This window comes from Saccopteryx bilineata, chromosome 3 (assembly GCF_036850765.1).
Source record: "Saccopteryx bilineata isolate mSacBil1 chromosome 3, mSacBil1_pri_phased_curated, whole genome shotgun sequence".
Classification (NCBI taxonomy): domain Eukaryota; kingdom Metazoa; phylum Chordata; class Mammalia; order Chiroptera; family Emballonuridae; genus Saccopteryx; species Saccopteryx bilineata.
In genome coordinates this window covers 110,629,284-110,638,865 of record NC_089492.1, presented here as the reverse complement: position 1 = coordinate 110,638,865, position 9,582 = coordinate 110,629,284, and the positions used below count along the sequence as shown (strand labels likewise).

The 9,582-nt window shown below is 41.2% G+C and overlaps 1 pseudogene; it reads left to right on the top strand.

Annotated features, from left to right (window-relative positions):
* Nucleotides 1-7,531: 7,531 nt before the first annotated feature.
* Nucleotides 7,532-9,312, top strand: LOC136328691 (microfibrillar-associated protein 1 pseudogene; annotated as a pseudogene).
* Nucleotides 9,313-9,582: the final 270 nt, after the last annotated feature.

The window sequence follows — 9,582 nt, the reverse complement described above, 5'->3', positions numbered from 1 at the left end:
TTTTTTTCATTTCCATTTGCATGAAACATTTTTTTCCATCCTTTTACCTTCAATCTGTGTGTGTCTTTTGTTCTAAGGTGTGTCTCTTGTAGACAACATATGTATGGGTCCTGTTTTCTTATCCACGCAGCTACCCTATGTCTTTTGATTGGATCATTTAATCCATTTACATTTAAGGTTATTATTGATATGTAGTTGTTTATTGCCATTTTCTTCTTTAAAGGTGTATTCCTTTTTCTTTTTTTTTTTTCTGTATTCTTTTCCCACTTTATCTGTTTACACCAGGCCCCTTAATATTTCCTGCAGCATTGGTTTGGTTGTAATGAATTCCTTGAGTTGTTTTTTGTCTGGGAAGCTTTTTATTTCTCCTTCAATTTTAAACGATAGCCTTGCTGGATAAAGTAGTCTTGGTTGTAGGTTCTTGTTCTGCATTACTTTGAATATTTCTTGCCATTCCCTTCTGGCCTCAAGTGTTTCTGTTGAGAAGTCAGATGTCATCCTTATGGGGGCTCCTTTGTAGGTGATAACTTTTTTTTCTCTTGCAGCTTTTAATATTTTCTCTTTATCGCTTAGCTTTGGTATTTTAATTATGATGTGTCTTGGTGTAGGTTTCTTTGGGTTTCTCTTTAATGGAGTCCTCTGTGCTTCTTGGATTTGTGAGAGTTTCTCTTGCATTAATTTAGGGAAGTTTTCAGCTATGATATGATTGAACAAAGTCTCTATCCCTTGTTCTTTTTCTTCTTCTTCAGGAACCCCTATGATGCGGATGTTATTTCTCTTCATGTTGTCACAGAGCTCTCTAAGAGTTTCCTCTGACTTTTTGAGTCTTTTTTCTCTTTTCTTCTCTGCTTTCATGCCTTCATTCCAGTTGTCTTCTAACTCGCTGATTCGATCCTCTGCTCTATCTATCCTGTTTTTAATTCCTTCCATTGTGGTCTTTATTTCTGATATTGTATTTGTCGTCTCCAACTGATTCTTTTTTATACTTGCTATTTCTTTATTTAGGTTTTCAAACTCCCCCTCCATTGTTGTTCTAAGATCCCTAAACATCCTTACAATCATTATTTTGAACTCCGCATCTGGAAGTTTGATTATTTCCATATCACTCAGTTCATCTCTCGAAAGTGTCTCTTGTGGTTTCATTTGGATTGCACTCCTTTGTTTTCTCATCTTCTTCTTCTTTTTTTTTTTATTTGTAGAGTTGATTGAGTCTAGGCTTGGTGTTGTCTGCCTCCAGTTTTCAGTTGTGTTATTTTTAGGTCTTTGTGGGTTGGTATCAGCTATTATTTGTAATCCACTTTCGGATTTGGGCAGCTTTGAAGTCTTGATTTGTTTGTTTTCTTAACAGGTGATAGTCTTGTTAACTGATCTCAGCAGGGGGCTTCCTTGAAACTGTATCCAGGAATGCTGTGGGTGTAACCTGAGACGCTGAAGGTCTCTTCCTCCAACTAATCTCACTGGGGGCAGGGTTTTTTCTCTCAGCTTCAGTAGGGGGAGGGGTGTATCTCAGATCTCCATGGAGACCTGAGTTACTGCCCCTCCTCCCCACTTCTTGTTTTCAGCTGTGTCTTGTTGTGCTGATTGGAGCTGGATAGATGTCCGGAGATCTCTGATCTGGAAGCACTTCAACTCTGTTTTGTGAAAGGTTCAGTCCCTCCCCCAGCTATGGCCGCCTCCAGCACAAATGAGTCAGCTTTTTTATTTTGTTTCTTGCATACCTTAGCCCCTCACAGTCTGTCCCTCTCCCTGTCTTTTCCACTTGGGAGATAAGCTGGTCTTTTCAACCCACCTTGCTCCCTGGCCGCCAGGTAAGTGGCTGTGAGCAGTAGTTTCTGCTCTTTTTCCTCTGTGAAATCCTCTCTGGGCTCTCAGCCTCACCCCCCTCCTTCCCTTCCTGTAAGCAGAGGAGATTCAGGCACTCCTTACCAGGATTATTGTGGCTTCCTCTTTGCTCCTTGGTTTTTGAGAGCTGTTCTTGCAGTTCAGTGTTGGTTTTTCATGCTGATTTTTTCTAAATTGATTTGTATTCCAGTTTGGTGTTGAGAGCTGGGTGTCTGTGCATCCGCCTATGCCGCTGCCATCTTCCACCCATGTTGGGGAGGTTTTTAATAGCTGTTTCTATTTCCTCCATGCTTATAGTTCTACTTAGGGTTTTCACTTCTTCGTGGCTCAGTCTAGGAAGATTGTATAGTTCTAGGAATTTATCTATTTCCTCTAGGTTGTTGAATTTAGTGGCATGTAATCTTTCATAATATTCTACTATGATCCTTTGCATAATCTATGATATCTATAGTAATTTCTCCTCTTTCATTTTGAATTTTGTTTATATGAGTCCTTCCTCTTTTTTCCTTAGTGAGTCTAGCCAGTAGTTTGTGGATTTTATTGATCTTTTCAAAGAACCAGCTCTTTATATTAATTTTTTCTATAATTTTTATGTTCTCTATTTCATTTAGTTCTGCTCTAATTTTTACTATTTCCTTTCTTCTGCTGGCTTTGGTTTGCTTTGTTCTTCTGTATCTAGTTCCTTAAGTTGTGCTGTTAGGTTGTTTACTTGGGCTCTCTCGTTTCTTGATATAAACCTGTAATGATATAAACTTCCTTCTTATTACTACTTTTGCTGCATCCCAGAAATTTTGATATGTCATTTTCATTTGTCTATATATATCTTTTCATCTCTTCTTTTATTTCTTCTTTGACCCAGTCATTCTTTAGAATTTTTTAAATTTTGTTTAATTTCCACATTTTTGTGGATTTCTTTACTTCCTTTTTACAGTTGAATTCTAATTTCAAAGGCTTATGATCAGAAAATATGCTTAGAATAATTTCAATCTTCTTGAATTTGTTTATGTTAGGTTTGTGGCCCAACATATGGTTTATCCTTGAGAATGTTCCATGCACCCTGGAGGAGAATGTATAATCTGATGTTTTGGGATGAAATGTCCTATAAATGTCTATTAGGCCCATTTGGTCCAGAGTGTCATTTAAGGCTGATATTTCTTTATTGATTTTCTGTTTGGATGATTGATCTAGAGCCATCAATGGTGTGTTGAAATCTCCAAGTATGATTGTGTGTTTGTCTGCTTCAATTTTTAATCAGTTAGTAGATGTCTTATATATTTTGGTGCTCCCTGGTTTGGTGCATATATCTTAAGAAGTATCTTCTTGATCTAATGTTCTGTTTATCATTATGAAATGTTCATCTTTGTTTCTGGTTACTTTTATTGTCTTGAAGTCAGCATTGTCAGACATGAATATGGCTACACCTGCTTTTCTTGGGATATTATTTGCTTGGAGAATCATTTTCCAACCTTTCACTTTGAATCTACTTTTGTCCTTGCAGCTTAGATGTGTCACTTGAAGGCAGCATATGGTTGGGTTTTGCTTTTTGATCTAATCTGTGACTCTGTGCCTCTTTATTGGTGAGCTCAGTCCATTTATTTTAGGGTAATTATTGATACTTGAGGATTTCCTATAGCCATTTTATATTTTGTTTTCTGGTAGCTCTGTGTCTTATTTGGTTCTTCCCTTTTTTGTTTGTCAATTTCTGTTTGGTAGTTATCCATACTTCTTCCCCGTTTCTTCCTTTTTAAACTGTTTCTGTAGTGGCTTTTTTGTGTGTGGTTACCATTAGTTAAGAAAAAAAATGTTCATATATACAAGAGTCCTTTGTCATATGAATGCTCTTCTACATTCCATCCTCCTTTGCTACTGCAGATCTTTTTAAAATGTCTAATTCTGACAATCCTGACTGTATCACAGTTATCTAAAATATGATATATAAATTAAATTTTTTTGTGTAAGTTCCATATGAAATTTGACATATTAAATTTAATGTTATAATGCATCTGGCCTCCCTAACACATTTTAAAAATTGCTTTACCTTTTTTCTCTTACTTTCTACCCATTCATGAATACCTACTTTTAATCATTACTTACATTTTTTGTCCAGTAATAGAATTTAATTATATATTAATCATTAAGCAACCTTGACTAATGTGATTCAGTTTGTGCAGTTACAAGATTGTACCAGCAAAGTATGGTTTCCTTATAGTGAGAGCTGGAAAGGGAACTGTCAGAGGACAGCAGTATAATACAGACTGACAGATTGGTGTCACATATGAAATCATATTTTTTCTAAAATCACTTAGCCTTTTTATGTACAAAGGGATACAAAGTTTTCTCAAACTTGAGGGTGCAATAAGACTATTTTCTCTAAATCTAGTTGAGGCTGCTTCAAGCCCCACCTGTCTGGGAGGTGGGAAGTTAAACCTGTCATCCTGACTTTGCACCCTCTCTCAGAAGGACCATGTAAAGGTCCTTATGAAGAGAAAACATTCAGGAAAGACTTCTCTGTTCCCCAGTCCATATCAGCTACTATGACTGCTGTCCAAATCACCAGAGTCCTTTGTAACCAGGATACTTTGCAGCACTTTGGGGACAGGAATCTTGCTGGGGTTGGGATCGAGCTTCTCTGGATGCACCCCAGGTGCTTGCTTCTCAGGTTTAATCATCCCCCCGAGGTGCCACTGAGGAGAAAGGGACAGGCTTGCATCTCTTGGAAAATTCACAGCCTTTGGTTCCTTTCCAAAGTATTAGATAATCTCCTTGTCCCCTTGGCTGTTGTCACTTCTGCTCCTCTTTTACCTGCTAAAGGCCTACGCTTGTCTTTCTCCTCCATGTACAATGCAATGCCCTCTTAAAAGTGAAACCTTGGAAGGAAAGTTGTCTTCAGGGTATCTGGCACCAAAACCCTCCCTGAGGGAAGGGAACACAAAGACCTGTCTACCATCCTTGAAGCAGAGTGGGGAAATACAAGGAGAGCAAAACTCAAGTGCCTATCACAATAGATTCTCCTGTATAATGCTCGACACATAGAATACTTAACATGATGATGCTATGAAAATAATAGGAAAATTCTTTAATCCTTTAAGGTATGTGGAAAGTTTTTTAAAAAAATATATGTCATTCATTGATGTCACCCCATTAAAATAAAAATTTATTTATTAAAAAAAAATATATGTCATTCCCTGGTGTTGTGTTGTATTGTATATATTTGATATCAGTATTATCATTATCCATAGAGTTAATCTTTCAAGTGACCCAGGTCAGTCCACCTTTGATCTCCTTCCTTTAGTTCTCATCTGGCAGCAGGTGGAGGAGAGAGGCCTGACTGCTTGCTTCTTCCTGACCTGTAGTGCAGCGATGGAGATTTCTTCCATAGATAGAATGGAATTTTCTAACCTATATATTCAAGGTACTTAGAATTGGCCAAGGAGGGCAAGATGCACAAGGTGAAGTGAGACCAAGTGTGCAGGGTTCCAGGGACCCCACCCCCAGCTCAGTCATGCTGGTTGCGCTTTTCCACTTACTCTATGTATTAAATTCCAAGTAAGTTCTTGTTTTAATGAAGGATTTCATTGTTTTAAACATTTAGAAGTCATTGAAGGATATATGCTAGGTTATACCTACAATATTTGAAATTCCCCAGTGTTTTGAGTTAAAGTTTTTTTCAATAGTGTAATTCTAGAATATAGAAACTTCTCCCTTAAAATACACTGTTGCTTAAAAATCATTTACATGTAAAAATCCCCAAGTGATAGGCCAAGTTTAGGGGATAGTATGATTTATTTAGACTCACAGTTCCTTTTCAAGTTAAAGGGATGGTTGTTGATACATATCTTGCTGCTTTCTCTACTGAAACTGTGGGTTCTTATCAGTTGCCATCACTCATTTGTTCACTATACAGAACAATATATTACACAGAATGCATTAAGGAGCTCCAATCTAAGTCCTGAATCATGTTCTCACCTAATCAGAACTTTAAATTTTAACTCTTCATTGATATTATTTTATGTTTATACTAATCATCATATATATTCATATCTACTGGTTCTTTTTGAGTAATTAAAATTCTCAACTTTAATAAATTATTATCTGGAAGGTTTAGAATTCAATTCTGAAAATATTACATAAAAATATTTTAAATGAGAAGATGGTGATGGAATAGGCGGATGTTCTAACTACCACCTCCCAGGACCAAATTGAATTACAATTTAAGAACAATCATCTTGAAAAACCAACGTTGGACTAAATGAAGAGAAGTCTATAACCCTGGGTCACAGAAGAAACCACACCGAGACTGACAGGAAGGGTGGAGATGTGGAAAGGGCTGCCCTGCTCCCAGAAGCAAGTGGCTTTGGAGAGTCCACAGGGACTCTCGCTGTGGGGAGGGTCACCCTGAGAGGTGTGGATCCTCAGCGCCAGGCCTGGCACCCCAGCCTAGAGCCCCAGAGCCTAGCAGAGGTGCCCACACAGCATTTGGAGGTGAAAAGAGCCAAAGTTTCTGTCTGTGAGAAAGAGATGGAGCTCTCAGAGATACAGGCTACATCTTAAAGGGCCAGCACAGAAAATCTCATTCACAGACATTTACCTGGGGCTCCAGCAGAGGGAGGACTAGAGTTGTGTAAGGAGAGTGTGAAGTTGGTGACCTGAAGGGGACTGCCACCAGAACCCCTCTGCTGAGTCATTCTCCAATACTGCAGTCGCCATCCTTCTTGGGTAGAGCTGTCCCCTCTGTGTAGCATCAGCCTTGGGAAAGCAACTTTCCACCCTTGAGAATCCTTCTTGCCCCACTCTATAGGGACTGGGCTGTGCTGAGAAGTCAGCCAGGAAGCAGGGGGGATATCAGTGACTCAGTTTTCTGATGTTGAGGCCGGAGCTTTCCCCCACATGCTCCCAAGTCTATGACTGGTGCTTCCGCCTCACGGGAGACTCAGTAGAAACTGTCTTCACTGCCGGCAGACCACATCTCTGGGTCTCAGAGGCCACCCCCACTGGACTCCTGGGGGCACACCATCCTGCTGTCTGTGAGAAAAGTCTGAACAGACTGATACCTGGGGGTGAGGGGCAGAGCCACACCCACCATCCTTCCTAGTCCCTGAATTGCTGCAGGCTCTAGACTCTACCAGAGGCTTTTTTCAGTGGTCAAGCCTAACAAGCAGCCAACAGACAGAGGCTGCAGGAGGCAGAGCTCAGGGAACCTTGGCATTTTGTGGACCTTCCCCCAGGCTCAAAGTAGGTAAAAGCCAGCCTAGGAGGGTGGCTTGGTATTTCCATGAGCACCTGGGCCCAGCAGAGGCAACCACAAACTCTGGAGTGCTTGTAGCTCCAAGAAGGTTGCTGAGGGCCAGTCACGGGCAGTGTCTCCCACTGGTCTACTTCAGGTTCCCTCCAGAGAGGCCCAGGGCTGGCAAATCCAGTGGCCAGCTAAAGAGAGCATAGGTTCAGGATCTAATGACCCTTGCTGGCAGTGTGTCCTATGGGAGGGCTCATCAGACACAGGGCACAATTGAGGCGAGGTCTACTTTTTGTGATCAACACCAACACAGCAGCTCATGTCCATTGAGTAGTGTGGAGCTTTATAATCAGCCACCCTGGGTGCTGGATATCCTGCCCTGCTGGGCTAGATTCCACAGAGGGAAGGGAGAGAGGCTTGCAACACAGACATTTAAAGTGTGGGTCCCTTACAAGAGGATTTTCTGTTCTTCGACGTTGTAGCTGTTTACTATTTGGAATCAGTGAAGTTTCGGGAGTACCGCCGTGGCCATGAACATGTCAGTCCCAAGCGCACTCATGGAACAACCGCCCATTCAGTCCACGGCCAGTGCTGTCCCTGTTCGCAATGAGAAAGGTGAGATTTCGATGGAAAACGTGAAGGTAAAACGTTATGTATCTGGAAAGAGGCCAGACTATGCCCCTATGGAGTCCTCAGATGAGGAGGATGAAGAATTTCAGTTCATTAAGAAAGCCAAAGAACAAGAAGCAGAACCTGAGGAACAGGAGGAGGATTCCTAGCGACCCTCGGCTCCGGCGTTTACAGAACCGTATTAGTGAAGATGTGGAAGAGAGATTGGCTCGACATCGGAAAATAGTGGAACCTGAAGTGGTAGGAGAAAGTAACTCAGAAGTAGAAGGAGATGCTTGGCGCGTGGAGCGAGAAGACAGCAGTGAAGAAGAAGAGGAAGAAATTGATGATGAGGAAATAGAGCGGCGGCGTGGCATGATGCGTCAGCGAGCACAAGAGAGAAAAATGAAGAGATGGAAGTCATGGAAGTGGAAGATGAAGGACGGTCTGGGGAGGAATCAGAATCCGAGTCCGAGTATGAAGAGTACACAGACAGTGAAGATGAGATGTAGCCTCGTCTTAAGCCAGTCTTCATTCGAAAGAAGGATCGAGTAACAGTTCAAGAACGTGAAGCTAAAGCATTGAAACAGAAGGAGCTGGAGCAGTAGGCAAAACGCATGGCTGAGGAGAGGCGCAAGTACACACTCAAGACTGTAGAAGAGGATACCAAGAAAGAGCTGGAGGAAAACAAGCGATCCCTGGCTGCACTGGATGCACTGAATACTGATGATGAAATGATGAGGGGGAATACGAGGCATGGAAAGTTCGGGAGCTAAAGAGAATCAAGAGGGACAGAGAAGATAGAGAAGCGCTTGAGAAGGAGAGGCAGAAATCGAACGTGTGCGAAACCTAACCGAGGAAGAGAGGCGAGCTGAGCTTTGGGCGAATGGCAAAGTTATTACCAACAAAGCTGTTAAGGGCAAATACAAGTTCTTACAGAAGTATTATCACCGGGATGCTTTCTTCATGGATGAGGATGAAGAAGTATACAAGAGAGATTTCAGTGCACCTACCCTGGAGGATCATCTCAACAAAACCATTCTTCCCAAAGTCATGCAGGTCAAGAACTTTGGGCGCTCTGGTCGTACCAAATACACCCACCTTGTGGATCAAGACACCACCTCCTCTGACTCAGCATGGGGTCAAGAGAGTGCCCAGAACACGAAGTTCTTTAAACAAAAGGCAGCTGAGGTACAAGATGTATTTGAATGGCCATCTGCCATGAAGCGGAAAACTACTTAAAGTTCAACTACTAATTCTTCCAGTTGTGGGACACAAGGGGATGTCTCAGTGGCTAGCCCTTGATTTTTTTATTCACATGACCCATGTATCCTGTCTATTGGACTGCCAACTGTAACACTTGGGGAACCAAATTTTGGAAGGTGCTTTGTAAAGTTGGGACTCATGCTGATAAACCCACAGAAAAGCACTTTGAATCTAGGTAATTGAGAGAATATTCGTCCTATTTTGTTGTTATTAATTGATACTAGAGACAGGAAGGGAGAGCAAAGACATTGATATCAACTTCCAGGTAGGACTATCTTCACTTAAAACTATTTCTGAGAAATCTTAGGTTTCATCATTGATCTAGTTTCCCAAATTCACTTGGGACTATTCAAAGTTTCTTTTTCCAGCCTCTTAGCTTGTGTCAGAAACATGGGCATGTAAGTGTACAATACATTACTTCTACCGTATAGAAATCTACACTCATAAAACCTGTTTCTCAAAATAAATAAATAAATAAATAATAAATAAATAAATAAATAAATAAAGTGTGGGTCCCTGTGAGCTTATTGTTGGGTCCAGTTGAGAGGCTTAGCCACTCTGGGAGAGGGCACAGTCAGCCCCAGGGGAGGACTCTCTCAGTCTTCTTACCTGAGACCAGGGGCTCACCAGCT